Here is a 16,920-nt window from a genome sequence, read left to right as displayed (position 1 = left end):
TCAATTTTAGTGAGATTTAAATACAGATTCTCTAGGACATTAATTCTCAAATATGATTTGGAGAAATGTGAGGGTCTCTCAAGCCCTTTCAGGGGTCTCACAAGCTCCTCTCTTGTCCAACTGTATACCTATGTGAGGCCAGATTTTTTCATATACTTAAAGTAACATATTGCAACAGATTGAATGCTGAAGCAGATATGAGAATTTGTCTTCTACAAGCCAGGCTTTAAAAAGATTTGCAAAACTATAAAGGGGTGCTACTCTTCTTACTATTATCTGTTTTGGAAAATACAATTATTTCCGTAAAAACATAATTTGTTAATTTTAATGGGTTATTATTTTAAAATAAATATTTTTTAAAAAACAAATGAGTGCTAAATTTGACTAATTCAGTCTTCTTTAAGGTGATTTTTTTTCTCTCCTTCACACTATTAATGTGACCAATTACATTAATAGAAGTCCTATTGTTTAATGTTTATTCATTGAGATATTATCTTTACATTACTCTGGGATAAAGCCTAATTTGCCATTTTTAAATTCTTTTTATAACCTGTTGGATTTGTTTTACTGGTATCTTACTTAGAATGCAGGCAGTTTAATTTACATTGATGATCTCTCCTTAGGGGGCAGGTAGACGAAGGGCAAAGGAAATGCAGCGAGGAACGTGGGGAATCTGCTCACCCTCTCTGGCCACATCTAAACTGTGCTGTTACCTTTGAGGAGAGGAGAGCTGCCCAATCCCTGGTACAGGAGCTCTGCCAGATATTTTCTCCGACTCAGAATTCCTTTCCTTAAATTATTGTCCTGAAAGATTTGAATGGGAGAGCTGAGGTGTGACCTCAGAGATGGGGAAGGAATTTGTTCTAAGGTCAGGCTCCCCTTCTCTACTCTCACAGTGCTGAACACAGGCCATCCCCACAGGTGGGCATTCTTTTTTTTTTTTTTTTTTTTTTTAATGGATTTATTTATTTATTTTTGGCTGCGTTGGGTCTTCGTTGCTGCGTGTGGGCTTTCTCTAGTTGTGGTGCGCGGGCTTCTCAATGGGGTGGCCTCTCTTGTTGCGGAGCACAGGCTCCAGGCGCGCGGGCTTCAGCAGTCGTGGCTCACGGACTCAGTTGCTCCGCGGCATGTGGGATCTTCCCGGACCAGGGCCCGAACCCGTGTCCCCTGCGTCGGGAGGCGGACTCTCAACCACTGCGCCACCAGGGAAGCCCGCACATTCTTTGCCTAAGGAAGATCCCACCCCTTAGGCACAAGCTTACTGTCTGATTAGGCTCTGATTAAATAACAATAACATGTTCCCCCTTCCCTCCCCCGTTGGCATTTGGGAATGAATTTCCTGGAAACTATCCAGTGATTTAACAACTTTTGCTAAGGAAGGAAAATAATGGAGTTGCGGGGGGAGGGGGGAGGGGGGAGTGTTACTTTAAAAGGTGGCTGCAGTTTGAGACTTTAGTAAGAGGCAATGAACAATCCTCTTAGGGAGAGAACTGTGCTGGTGTTGTTAATGCATGGCTAGTCCTTGTGAAGGGCCAACAGGAAGAAAACTATTAGCCACGAATAGTTAAATTGCTCTGTATAATAACATCTCTGAAATTTTAAACTGGCAGATTGAGAGACAAAGGATTTGATGGTGAAGGGAGGCTGTCTTAAAAAGAGAGGATTTTGAATAAGGAGTTGGCAAGAGCAGAACCCCCAAGGGAAGGTGCAAATATCAGGGAGAATGATACAGATGCTGGGTGATACATTTCTTCTTTAGGGAAAGACAAAATGACCTTTAAATTATTAGGTCAAATGTGAGTTCTAAGTTGTTTCCGAGGCTGGGCTCTAACCAGTGTCTTATTACCCAAAGGAAAGGCTAAGAATGTGTGTAGAGCAATCTTCAAGAAACACATTCAAAAAACCTAATTTTAAAGAATTTAGTATTTGTTATTTTTCAAAATCTTCAAGTAAGATTACTTCTGGAAAAATATACAAGAAAAAGATAATGGGGGTGCATCTGGGCAACAGGATTGTGGTCTGGGATATGGAGTGGTAAGAATTCTTCCTCATATTATATCTTTGCTCATCTTAGTTATAAATTGATACCTACGCTTGTCTTATCTATTCAAAACAAAATGATTTAAAATCAAAATCATTTATTTGGTTTTTTTTCCCCTTATTTTAAAATGCCTGGAAGGAGACTGCAGTATACATTTCCATGTTTTGAACACTAAATTATCCTTAATCCCCCAGAATAAGAGGCTGTTCCACACACGAACTTTGTGTTCATGGTACTCTAGGGAATTAAAGGGAAGTGGTGGTGGTTAGGCATGGGACAAAGTATTATAAAAACAGGATAGATGTCTCACAAAACAGAACCAGAAATGGGAATTTATAATGCATAAAGAGAAAGCAAGAAGTTGGAATAAGAGATAACCAAGGAAATTAAAAAAATCCCTCAGGAAAACTCAAAATCTCTGAAAGTTTCGTGGATTTACTTCACTCCCAGGAATCGAACTTGGGCCAGTTTATTACGCTATCAAAGGATGATCCATAAGGCTGAGTGACTGTGAGACATTTGGGTTGTATTTGTTTTTCAGTCACTTTAAAATTTTGCTTTACTCTCTTATGCATGTACACCATTTTGTTCATGCCTCTAATTTCTGGCTGCCAGATTTAACAAGAAATTGTGAGAAATATGTTCTAACCAGAACAGAGCACAATGGACATGCTATGCCTTTGATCTAAACATTACATTTTTCCTGTTCCTGATAAATGCTATATCTAACATCCTGTAACACGTGTAACGTAGTTCTCTTACTTTGGTTTCACAAGGAACTCATCCTATTAGCTCATGTTAAATATTTGATCTACTACTGGGACCATGTCTTTTTTATCTGAATTTCTGATAGTAAGATTGCTTTAACCTGATACTTGTGCAGAACTGCATTTCTACATAAATGGGAAAGTATTTATTTAACCCTCCTCCATACTCTCTTGTTTATTATTACTCTGTAGAAGTCAATTTCTGGATCTTGTTACCCACGTACCACAAAGGGTTGCTACAAAAATTAAATATTAAATGTAAACCATTCAAATCAATGCATGGCATATAACAAAGCCTCAATAAAACTGTTATTATTATTATTCCTTTCTCCATTTTCTGAGAAAAAATTTTAAGGCAGACTACAAATTTATCAGATGACTTGTTTTCAGTAGCAGAACACTTCTAGTGGATGTCGGTGTGCTTGAAATCTGCTAGTATGGCTATAGCCTGCTCCTGTGATAGTCACATATAACCTGCATTGAACCTAGACTCCCGTTACTCCACAGACCATCACGTTGGCACTATCCAGGAAACTGTTAGAATTGCAGAATCTCAGACCGCATCCCAGAGCTACTTAGTCAGAATCTCGCCTTAAAAAGTCCCCAGGTGATTCACATGCACACTGAAGTTTGGAAAGCACTGCTCTAGAGATTTTATTCGCGACGTTATGCAAAATGGAGTCCTTTCATCTTTTACCATTTAACCTTGATGCTGAAGTTGTTTGCATCATTTTCCTTTAAGTACAGGTGATATCTTTTGTTTGTGGCTTCATCTATTGAGTCACACGTGTTCTCCAAGACTTGTTTACTTCTTTCAGAAACTGTAATATGCATGCAGTCTATGAAAGTTCATTGCCTTTTTGCTTCTTGCTTTCATGCATGGTATTCGATCTGTGTCACTGTACAGTTTTTATTTATTTAAGCTTCTACAAAACTACTGAATTATTTGTAAACTTAAGTTTAAAAAAATGTTTGATGCGTTATTTATTTCCTGGGAATAAGTTTAAACCAGCATAATCCTGATAAAGATTTAGGCTGGGGCTCTTTTAATATTTAAGAAAAATATGAGGAATGTGTAATCCCTGATGTGGACATGAGAATATCTTCTCCTTTTGCTTTCCCATATTTCTGTGTGTTTCATGTTGAAAACTCATCTGGAATGCCTGACAAAAACACTGTGGCCAAGGGGATACAAAATACACCAGCTGAAATTCTGAAATTTTCTGTAAGACTGATACACAAGATGCTTCAACACCGTTACTCTACTGTCAGTCTTGAGGCCTGCGGTCTAGGTTCACAAAGTCTTTGTTTTGACCGCCCTGCCCTTGCCTCTGCAGTCCTCTCATTTCCCAAGCACTGGATGGGACTGAAGTAGAGGTATCGACACTTCCTACGTCTCCCCCAGGTCCCACAAACCTGTGTAATACTTAGGTCACTCTAATTTGCTCCGCCAGCCTTTTAACACAATTATAGCGCTGGCTGACTATCTGAAAGATGAGGATGTAAATGGCCCACACCGACAGACACAGGCCCTGGAAGCATCGAAACCCATTCGCTGAGCTGAAGAATACTCAAGCCTTAAGAGCACAAAGACCTGGCTATCTTTTGGGAGTAGAGAGTTGGAGCAAACACCTTGTATTACTGCCTGAGGAGTTTACAAAAATACTGAAAAGCAGAGCTCAAGGCAATTTCGTCATTATCTTTCTTCATTAAATTCTCAGTAAATAACCCAGCAACAATAATCTAGCATTTGGTTGTTATGGGCAACATGATTCTCTATTTTTTGTTTTTCTTCCTTATTTGGGAAAAAATTATCCTCATGTATTACATAATAATTCCCTATTTCATAGGACAATGCCTTGAACTACAGAGGAAGAGAATTTAAATATCTTTCACAGTGCATCATAAAAAAGGATTACCGAAAAAAATCCATGAAAAATATTTCATATTTTTTAATATGAATGTATAAACCAACATTTCCAATGTCCTAAGCACTTTTGCCAGTAAAAACATATGACACGAAGTGATCGCATTTGATAAGATAGGTTCTACCGTATTTTGCACATTTGTAAATGGGTGCAAGAAAGCTGTACATATTTCCCAGTAGTGTTTCACAAAAAGAACTCTGAAGGATGACATAAATTATCAGTCTTCTCTAAAATTAAGATAAAAATGAAAGAAAACCAAATACCATTCTTTCCATTATCTTGGAATAGTCCATTATTTTCTTAACATACTAACGTATGTAAAGTCCATGCTGTTTAAATTCCAGTACATTCTACACCAATCTTTAACCTCCCAGACATGGTCTAGACAACTCAACTACACTTTGAATCACACTAGCTCTTTCTCAAGCATTTGTTCTCCATCTGGATGATTCCTCACCCTTACGCCTACTCACCACAAGTGTAAGTTGGAACAATATTTCTATGTCCTATTCAAATGTTTGCTTTGAAGTGTTCTGTTGTTCCAAAAGATGTAAATACTTTCTGCCTTGTCTAAATACTCATCTGGTAAAGAATTACTTTTAAGTATTTTATTATAGCTTTATGTATAAGCCATGCTTTATTTCTTCTGCTACATTTAAGTTCATTCAAGACGGGCTATGTATGTGATCCCAAATTATAAACATAGGGTACCTAAAATTGTTCCTTATTCTATTAATTAGTGCCAGAGGAGGAAATAGATGGAGCACCCAAAGGTTTTAAGTGAAGATTAACTTCAGGAATTATCTACAGAGGTGTAGGCGGAGTTCTAGGATGATAAACCAACTAAGGTAAAGTACCAAGGACTACTCACAGGCAGGAATTTGGGGAGCTGCTACCATTCTTTGAAAAGGGAAAGAAAAAGCATGGAGTTCCCAGAACCCAGTGAAAACTGGAACTATAGAACAGGGGTCACCTGATTTAATACATCCTCATATATGAACACAGCCCATGCCAAAACCTCAATGAGGCAGTGAGAGAAAGAGGAGAAATAATGTACCAAAATCATTCTCTCCTTCTAACCTGTTTTTTTCTTTTTTGCTGGTGTCTTTATTCTCTTCTAAAGAGAGGAAAATTAAGCAAGTAAGATATCAAGGGTAATAGTAATTGGTTCCCAGACCCAATTATTCATTTTATGGGGAACCATAATAATTTGCTGCTAGTTTAACTACATCCTGTAAATCAACAATCCACACGATAGTATTCCATGGCTGGGGCCATTACTGAGACTCCAATAGGAAACTCTATGGTTCTATGGCTTAGATGTCTTAAGGTAATGGAGTACATAGTAAAGATAGAGACACCATAGTCTGATGTCACTGTTGAATATAAAGAAACTTAAAGAAATGTAAATTAAGATCCTTGATATGTTATGGAGGACACCATGGTGATGACTGAGGCATTATAGAAATCCTTAAATAATAGTGCTAGTAGAAATATTTCAGTCAAGAAAGGGAAATTTGCATGCAGAATGCATATATATACATTCCTATAACATTAAATTCCTGCCCCCTCTTTGAGGAAAATGGTCTATGTAATCAACCTGACACTGAGTAGCTGTGGGCCACCTGGGAAATGGTGCCTTATCAGGGACATAGCATTAGCCTTTACTCAAATGAAGTTGGGCAATCAGTAGTAGTGGTAGCCAGATGAGCCTTGGGGAGGGGGCAAGTCCTTGGCCGTCCAGCTGAAGCATGGGCTTTGGTGCTCCCTCCATGGCCATTATTCTCATTGATGCCAGGGAGACCAATAGTGTGGTGAAATCTCCTGCATCTCCAGTTTACAGAGATAACACAGAGAGCTTTTCTGAAGGCCAGTGTTCCTCTCACTGCATGAATTTCTAAATTTCTTGGTAAAGGGAGGGTTCTGAGTCCTCCTAGTGGAAATAGTTAGGGTGTGGCTGAACGACCTGTAGAAGTGGATCCAATCCATCAGTCCTAACACCCTGAGGATTATACTACTTCTTCTACTGTAACTAGGACGTTCCATCCTAACATATTGTAGCCACACCTATGTTCAGGTTTCAAGTACATAGCAGACGTTTACAGCCAATCTTAGATAGCCCTTAGTCCAAACTTTAATTCTGGATGGACATGTCCATGTTAATAAATTTAGCCTGATCCAACTTACCCTTCATTCTCCTTGATTTTACATCTGCAGGATACATTCCTATACACGCTCCCCAACCCTCTACAGGGATGCAGGTTGGCAGGATGTTACATCTTTAGTGTATTCACTTTCTCTTCCTGTAGAAAACCTGATTCTTACCTTTCTGGACTATGCTGAAATCCAACCCTTGGAATATGCCTCAAGAGAATAAAAAGTATCTGAATATGTGTATGTCAGGGAAGGGGGAGGCTGCTGCTAAGAGTCGTTCTCTGCAGACAACTTCTTTTGGTTTTCTTTTTGGTTTTTTACAATTTATTTTTATTGAAGTATAATTGGCTTATAATTCTATATTAGTTTCAGGTGTACAACATGGTAATTTGATATTTCTATGGAATATACTCCAAAGTTATTGACTATATTAAATAAAACTCTAAAATATTAAATAAGACTATAAAATACTGACTATATTCTCTGTGTTACACATTACATCCTCGTAAATTATTATTTTACACCTAGTAGTTTGTTCCTCAAGCCCCTTCACCTATTTTGCCCATCTCCCCACTCTTCTCCCCTCTGGTAAACCTTAGTTTGTTCTCTGTATCTGTGAGTCCATTTCTGTTTTCTTATGTTTGTTTTGTTTTTTAGATTCCACATATAAATGAAAACATACAGTATTTGGCTTGCTCTGACTTCCTTTAAGTAGTAATGGAAGGGTTTGGGTTTTTTTTGTTGTTGGTGGTGGGTTTTTTGTTTTGTTTTTTGCATTGGAAGGCCAGTTTCCTCAGATACTTGTAGGACAGCTTTCACTGGCAAAGAAGCTTCAAGCAAATTCGAATCTTTCAATTCTCAGCAGCGTCTAAATCTATCCCAACGTTCTCATCACATGTCTCAGAGTCTCAGTCATTAACTAGTACTTAACACAAGGGAAACTAGTGCCCATATGTTAGTGCAGTGGTTTCCAAACTTTTTGTCTCAAGGTCCCTTTATCTTTTGAAAAGTTATTGATAATCCCAATGAAAGTTTAGTACATGGAATATATCTTTTGATATTTAATATTTCAACTTAAAACAGAAAATTGTCAGAGATGAGAATATACCAATACACATAAGAGGGTAACTATTTCACCTCATGTAGCTTCTACCAGATTCCACTGACGAATTAGAGAATCGAAATTATAAGGCAAATACCATCACTGTTTTATTGTGAAAATAGTTTTGACCCATACAATCAGGCTTGGGGACAGGATCTTCAAACCTGTCTGTCCTGGAGTCATACCAATTACACAATTCTTGGTCACCAGAGAGTTCTGATTTTCTACCTGTGCTTTGAATTAGAAGGTCAAAGTTCTAATCATATATTTTTCTTTTTGTAATATTCCCAGTATAATAAGAAATTATCCAACTCCCCTTATTTTTGCAATCACTTTTGACATGGCAACTATGTGCCGAAACCTCTTGATCTTACAGCACCACCTTGCTGTACAGCACTCTGCTCCTTGATTAATTAAGTAATTGTGATGCTCACTGCATACTATAGATGACCGGTGTTCCCTCCAAGCATTCATTAGATATATGATCCAACCAATACTAGATTCTCAAGTATGGGGCTTGTTTCCTGGGGCCACTGATGATACTGTATTAAGCAGCATCCTGGTTAGAGGATGAAAGGTATACACAAAACTGTTTCACTGGAGAGAATTCAATTAAGCGATTATTTTCAGATGTGTGAAGGATTAAGGAACAATTGGTAGGCAAGAACCCACTATCACTTCTAGGCCTGAAGTGATGAGAACAAGTAGAGCTGTGCTCTGGAAGAAGGACCACAGGACAGCATCTGGGTCTGCTGAGGGACTTTCAGCATCACAGCAAGGTGGGCACAAGGAAGGAAAATAAGTGCTCTCAATGTCTCAGCTTCTAGCTTCTGCCTTTTTTGTTGCCTATCATTGTCTGAACCCAACTGGAAGCCAGACAGCACAGAGGAGCCTCTGTGTCAAACCGTAAAGAATAAGAAAAGTAGGCACAGCTCAAATCTTCTCTTGATATATGAGAAGTTTAAAGTATAACAAGTCTGAAATTTTACATGGCAAAATAGTATTTTTTAAAATTAAAGACCATGGTGAACATAAAAAGTCTTCATAACTGTAAATACAAAATAAGCAAGGTCCTTCGAGTATGATTTTCATTTTCCAGCGATATTTTTATGTATGGTAAACTATACAAATAGTCCAATAATGACAATAGAAAAAACCCATGAGAGCTCAAGAATATTTAAATTAAAAATGAGTATCATATAGCAAACATAGCAGAGATAATGTATCATGTGATTGCACTATGAATGGTGACTCCCTTGCTTATGGTAGAAGACAAGAAAAGGTTCAATATGATCTATTTCATGATGGGACTGATAAAAGCTTTTAGAATGAAATTAATAGATACATTTTTAGGTCTTTAAGTGTTTCAATATGTTTAAGTCTACCGAATAACAGATTTCTAAGTCATGTATCTTGTAAATTAATTTTTTCAGAAAGCTAGAGTAATTTTCAGTATTTCACTCACCATGACTGGTTATCTACTGATAGAACACGATGCCTCTAATTCCTTTCCCTCTGCTTCAATCTGTAATTATAATTTGCACACTTTCTGAGTGCAAAAAGGCAGCAGAGGTACAAATTCACAAAAGGGATCTAAGTGTCATAAAATACTTGGAGAGGGCTGGTTATTCAGGGAGCAAAAACTGTCCTAGCTATTATGATACTAGATTTTCAATATTTTCAACGTTCAACATTTCAGTAGCTGGCTGTGCTAGAAATAGCTCTCCCAAGAGGCACCCACCACACCGTTTTTGCTTTCTGTATGTGATGAGTGCAGGGTAAATCAATACGTCAATAGAGGGAGAGAGAAATGTTTTACTTCCTCAGGATGAACAACTTTGTCAGCATGACTGAGTTTTGACTGAAGTGCGAATTTATTTTTGAATACTTGTCAGAAGTAGGTATCTGCTCTAAATATAATATGCGATCACAATTTGTCAGGGCCAAGTGTGTTGGGTCCTTGGGGAGAGCGTGTGCCCATTTGCTTTCCATGTGCACAGTGGCACTAACAATTGAAGACACCTTGCAAGACTAATAAGTCAAATGAATGTTCCTGAGCAGGTGGGCAGGGGAGGGGAGACGTTAAGAAAATGCTGGGAAGTCACTGTTGAGAGATAAGGGGACCTTGAAAAGGATTCTAAGAGGTAACATCTAATGCGTACACCATTAAGGGTCTAAATTGACTACAGGTGAGAGACCATTGAGCCATTGGAATTTTCTTTAAATGAAAGGCAAAACAGACTTTTAAATTAGAACTCATTATCCTCCCAACTCTGCCTCCCCTTCTCTCCCTTATGCAGTGGAGCTTTATAAAGGATACCTCCTTTCCTGCAGTCCTATTTGACTACCCACCATTGATTGGAAAAGCCAATGCTGGGTAGACACCTGCCAGGTACAATCTCAACTACAAACGTCCACCAGAACTGCCATGGATGGTTTTCCCCAATAGTGAGGTTGTTAGAGAGCCTGGATTGCTCATTGTATTATCTTGTTTCTTAATAGTTTTCTCAGGAAACATCCTTTAAATTCTTAGAATCTTGGCTTTTTGGATTCTGCCCTATCTTCAGGCCTTGCTTTTGTTTGAAAACCCCTGGCAACACCCATTTTCTACAGAATACAGTCCGTTGCCACCTTGGCCCCAACTGATATATTTTCAGTCTCAAGTCTAGTTTTTACGTATACGTTCTATTCCAACTACACCAAATTATTAAAGAAATTTGAATAAAATATAAACTTTGATTTTTTTTATTCTTTTACTTTTGCATAACTTTTCCTCAGATTTCCTGGTATACTCACACTGATCAAGTTATTATTTAGATGTCACCACCATAGTTTTTTCAGGAAAAATCCACATAAATGGCAGATAATTTGTGCAATATCTGTGTATACTATGTCCATGTATATCTGTATACAAACTATGCACATTGCAACTATGATTGCTGGTCTATCCCTAGGATAGACTAGTATCCAGGAGAAAGAACACTATTTATTTTACAAAATACTTTCCAAAGTGCCTGGTCCATACCAAATGCTCTCTAAAAATACACTTATAAATAGTTATTACTCAAATTCTGCTAGCTTGTGTAACTAAATATATGTATCTGTATTTTAATCCATTAATAGATGGTTATTAATAATGTGTTATCCAGATTGCTAATGCTGGATTAGAAAGTTAGAAAGTGAAAGCTAACTCTTACTTGGAGGAGCAGGTGTCTCTAGAGTTAGAGCTCTAGCTCTAACTCTTACTTGGAGGAGCAGGAGTCCGAACCCAGAAACCTTAAATACGATGTTAGTTTCAGAAAACTCCAGATGCTTACAGGCTTCACTCTTACAAATCTTCACCCAATCCTCCACTAATAAGATATAGAACGAGGGGCCATAAGAGATGCATTTCACGGTAACCAGGCAGAGAACAAAAAGCAATATTTTAGTGACCAGCATTTGAAGCTCAACCCACCTTCCCTACCACACACGTTCTTTCTTGGAGAGATGTAACAGCAATCCATCCTGTTACATTTTCCCATTGTAAAACCTCATAGCACGGTGGAAAGAGGAATATCTGAACCGGACTCTCTATACTAGGGGTGAGACCTATGCATTTGGTTCCTCTGCCACAAAATGGCCACTGTGGTTAAAAATAAAGTCCATATTTATGTCACATGAAGTTAGAGGTCATCCTGACTCATTTCACTGCCCTTACCAGACTTCTGGAAGACATGACCCTCCCGACCAGCGTTAAGGCAGCAGGCAGAGTGTGATGGTGTAGTTCAAGTGTGTGGGTGGAAACAGTATCAGCAACATTCACAGCTACAGAAAGTCATATGAATTCACAAGGTTTCCTAACAAATTAGACCCCTTGACTCTGGTTTGCAAAAGGCTGTAAAGAGGACAAAAGAACGTCATGTTATAATATTCTAACCCTCCATTTTCAAATGCTCAAATCTGTATGGAAAGTATCAAAAATTTTTAACGGAGGGATTAAAAATCTGTTTAATGATAGGCCAGATTCCATATTTAAAAAGAAAGACGGGGCTTCCCTGGTGGCGCAGTGGTTGAGAGTTTGCCTGCCGGCGCAGGGGACACGGGTTTGTGCCCTGGTCCGGGAAGATTCCACATGCCGCGGAGAGGCTGGGCCCGTGAGCCATGGTCGCTGAGCCTGCGCATCCGGAGCCTGTGCTCCGCAACGGGAGAGGCCACTACGGTGAGAGGCCCACGTACCGCCAAAAAAAAAAAAAAAAAAATAGACTGTTTTAAATAGTTTACAGAGCATAATGGTCTAAGTTAATTAATCTTGGGAGGAGTCACCCCTTTTCCCTGGAAAAAATGTATTCTATGTATGAAATAAAAATCCCTCAAGACCATCACAGCATGGGGAGAGGGTTTGGGAGTGGATGAACAATCATTATTTAATGATAATTTACTTCATTGGGAGCCCAAAGACAAGTAAAGTTTACCTTCACACATATTAAGTGTGGCAGCCGTGAGAATGGTCCAGTCAGATCTCCTGCTGCAGAGAAGATATTTGATTGGTAGCCCTAGCTCTTGTCTGAGTTGTTTTACCATCCTGTTTTCCCCATCATCTCATTTCCAGTGGGCTGCTCTCAACCAATGGCTAAGAAAGACCCAGTCCTCTAAGAACGCAGAATGTTTTTGATGTAATTTTGGCTCAAAGATTTCCCTTCAACCTGGACGAAACTTTCTTGGAACTATTTGCAACCTGAGACTCAGCCTACACAACCCTCCTTCCTTACCTATCTTCTTCACTGGGCTCAGCTATTCCGTTTCTTTTCCCATTTCATCTTTTCCCAATATATCTCTTGCACCTAATTCTCTCTTGACTTCCTCTTCTCAGACGACCTGAGCTACTGCATTAAGTGATTTTACCCCTGCCTGAGATCTTTTGTATTAACTACATTCTTCCAGTGAAAATTATATACATTCTCTAGTCTTCGGGTTTAAAACTTAACATACGTAAAGAATGTTCTTTTTGAAAACAAACATGATTCAAGCCCTGTATCGGGAGGTCCCATAGTTGTCCCCCCAAAAAAGATATGTTCATACCCTAACCCCCATAACCTGTGACTGTGGCCTTATTTTGGAAAAAGTTTTTCGTTTTTTTTTTTCCCCAGATGTAATTACATTGAGGATCTTGAAATGAGATAACCCCTGATTATGTGGGCGGGCCCTAAATTTAATTCCTTATAAGAGACAGAAGAGAGTACACAGACACAGAAGCCAGAGGCAGAAATTGGAGTTACGTAGCCAGTATCAAGGCACATCTGGATCCACCAGAAGCTAGAAGAGGAAAGGAAGGATTCTCCCCTAGAAGCTTTGGAGGGAGTGCAGCCTCACTGATACCTTGATTTAGACTTCTGGCCTGGAGAACTATGACAGAATACATATCTGTTATTTTAAGCCACGAAATTCAAGTTTGTGGTAATTTTTTTTACTTTAGCCTAGGAACTTATACACCCTGACAAAACAGAACAGGAGATGATCAGCATTTTATCTCCTCTGAATACTTAAGAGATAGCTGGAGAGTAAAGTGAAATAGAGCATAAAACGCATAGCAAAAACATCAAAAAGAAAGGAAAATTACAAGCAAATATCACTCATGAACACACTGAAAAATCTGCAACAAAATGTTAACAGTCAGTCCAGAATCTATCAAATGATTATACATCACCAGGAAGCAGGGTTTACCTCAAGAATGCAAGTGTATCATTTTGCAATATATAGGAATATCAAATCATGTTGTACACCTGAAACTAATATAATGTTATACATCAATTATACCTCAATAAAAAAGAAAGTAGGGCTTCCCTGGTGGCGCAGTGGTTGAGAGTCCGCCTGCCGATGCAAGGGACACGGGTTCGTGCCCCGGCCCAGTTAGATCCCACATGCCACGGAGCGGCTGGACCCATGAGCCATGGCTGCTGAGCCTGTGTGTCGGGAGCCTGTGCTCCACAACAAAAAAGAAAGCAATGCAAGTCTGGTTCAACATTTAAAAAAGAATTATTTATTGACCACACTTACAAATTAAAGAAGAAATTCCATATGACCAACTCAACAGATGAAGAAGAACATTTGACCCAAATAAATGGAGAAAAATGCCATTTTCATGGACTTAAAGAGTCAATATTACTAAGGTGTTAGTTCTCCACAATTTGGCCTATATATTCAACAAAATATCAATTCATGTGGAGAAATTTTGACTGGCTAATTCTAAAATTTATGTGGAAATGCCAAGGACACAGGAAAAGTAATCTTGAAAAGATTACTATACTTACACTGGCTGATTTTACTTATTCCCTTTGATTTTAATCCTCACTACACAGATAAAAGGTATTGAGTTGATGTGTAATTGTCATTAAAAAAAAGAGAAATAAATCGAGGGAACAGAAAGTAGACCATGATTAGATCCAAATATACATATATTTACTTGTGTTCAGCAAAAGCACCAAGGTAACTTAATGAGATAGAGATTATCTTTTCAGCAATAGTGTTACAATGACTGGATAATTGTAGAGATCAAAATGAAAATTAACTCCTATATCACACCTATGAAAAATTAACTTGAGATGGATTATAGACCTCAGTGTAAAACTTATAACCATACAACTTCTGGAACAAAATATGGGGGAATATATTTTCAGACACAGAGCATGCGAAAAAGTTTTGACTGGGCACAAAAACACTAAGAATAAAATAAAATCATAAATTGGGCTTCATCAAAATTAATAACTTCTGCTTTTCAAATGACACGATTAAAAAATCAAGTCAAGTCACAGACTGGAAGAAATAATCTACAAGACACTTATCTGAGAAAAGACTTGCATCCAGCATGTATTAAAGGAAAAAAAACAACAACACTCCTTCACTCAATAAAATAAAAACAAGCTAATAAAGATGGACAAAATTTTGAAAAGACACTTTACTGAGCAGTTATATACAAATGAGAATGTTCTCAGCATCCATAAAGTTGAGGGAAATGCAAATTCAAACCACAATGAGATATTATTATATCTCCTAATTTGTAAAAGGCTAACAAATTTTAATTGTTGGCAAGGCCATTAAGCAGGTGGAATTGTCATACTTTGCTGGTCAGAGTTTAAAATGATACTACCACTTTGGAAAAGTAGTTTCTAAAATGTTAAACATAGATCTACTCTTGACCCAACAATTCCTCTCTTAGGATATTCACCATGAGAAATCAAAACACTAGATCACGAAAAGTCTTGTATAAGAATGTTCCCTCATAATAGGCCAAACTGGAAAGAACTCAATAAATAAATAAATAAATTTTGATATATTCTTGAAAATGGGTTACTATTTGGCTATAAAAAAGATTGAACTACAGTTGTCCCTCGGTATCTGCAGGGGATTGGTTCCAGAACCTGCCATCAGTTCCAAAATCCCAGGATGCTCAAGTTCCAGAGTGGGACCTCTGTATCTGCAATTCCTCAATCACAGATTCAACCAACTGCGAATCCTGCAGTACTGTTTTTATTGAAAATAATCCACATACTAATGAACCACACATTTCAAACCCATGTTGTTCAAGGGTCAACTATATTTATCACCATCCCAGGTTGGTTGAAACCCAGAATGCAGAACTGGGGATAGGAGGGCTGGCGGTAAAGTTATACTTGGATCTTCCACTGTATCCAGATTGGCATCCCTACCCGAAGTTGCTACACAGTTGTTCAACTGTATAACAACATAGATGGATTTTAAAAACCATTTTTTCAATGAAAGAAACCAGTTACAAGAGAGCACATACCATATAATTCCACTTATTTCAACTTTAGAATATGTTAAATTAACTATAATGACTTAGATCATTCACTGATATAATTAGAGGGTAGATTGGGGAGGAGTGACTAGAAGGGGACATTTGGCAACTTTCTGGAGTAGTTTTATCTTAATTTGAACAGTTGTTACACCATGTGTAATTCATAAATGTTTCTTAAACAGGAGGACACTTAAAATCTGTGTATATTGTAGGATATAATTTTACCTGATTAAAAAAAGGATTAAAAAGTGGTAAGCAATTTATCAAACAACAGATATGTTTGAAATATGAAGTAGAAAATAACGCTAAAATTAAGGCAAAGAGAAATCAAAGTAGGATACATTTTTAAATGGGTAAATTAAAAAAATACATCCTTAATATGAAATCACATGGGCTCATAAAGCATTGACTACAATTCTGCCTCAAGTTTTCTAACTGGTAGTGAGAAATGGGAAACGATTATTTACTTTAATGATTTTCAATGTCTGATCAAAGAGCGTCACCTGGAGACCTTCACAAAAACTACAAATTCTTAGGACCTGTAGCCTCCGTATTCTGATTCAGCGTATCTGGGAAAAGGCTTGAGACTCTGCAGTTTGAATATTTTCTTTGGTGATTGTTATCTTAGTTTGGAATAGCTGAGTTACATAATTCATGGAAACATTAAGATAAATAAACTATTCAGGAAAAGCTCAGCAATTCCTGATACTACAAATAAAAACGAACTTCTTCTGTCCGTCCTCACAAGGAGGATCCTGCTGAACAAAATATGTCCTCAATAATATCCTTAGAATAAAATCGGAAACAAGTTTTATAAAGGTGCTTCCTAATACAAATCCTCATACAGGGCCTCGGCGTAAGTCAAAGTCATGATGCCAAATATAATTCAGTAACTACAGTTCTACATGACGGTCAATGGATAAACCTCAAACGTGTAACTCTTGTTGCTTTAGATTAACCCAGGAGCAGACATTAGGCCATCTAGACAAACAGAGATTGCAGATTCTTCAGGCAGTTATTCATGAAGTTTTTTTTCTCATCAACTGTTAAATATATATATTTTTAAATGTATTTATTTATTTATTTATGGCTGTGTTGGGTCTTCATTGCTGCACACAGGCTTTCTCTAGTTG

This window comes from Lagenorhynchus albirostris, chromosome 8, assembly GCF_949774975.1.
Source record: "Lagenorhynchus albirostris chromosome 8, mLagAlb1.1, whole genome shotgun sequence".
Taxonomy (NCBI): Eukaryota; Metazoa; Chordata; class Mammalia; order Artiodactyla; family Delphinidae; genus Lagenorhynchus; species Lagenorhynchus albirostris.
This window is presented reverse-complemented; position numbering follows the sequence as displayed.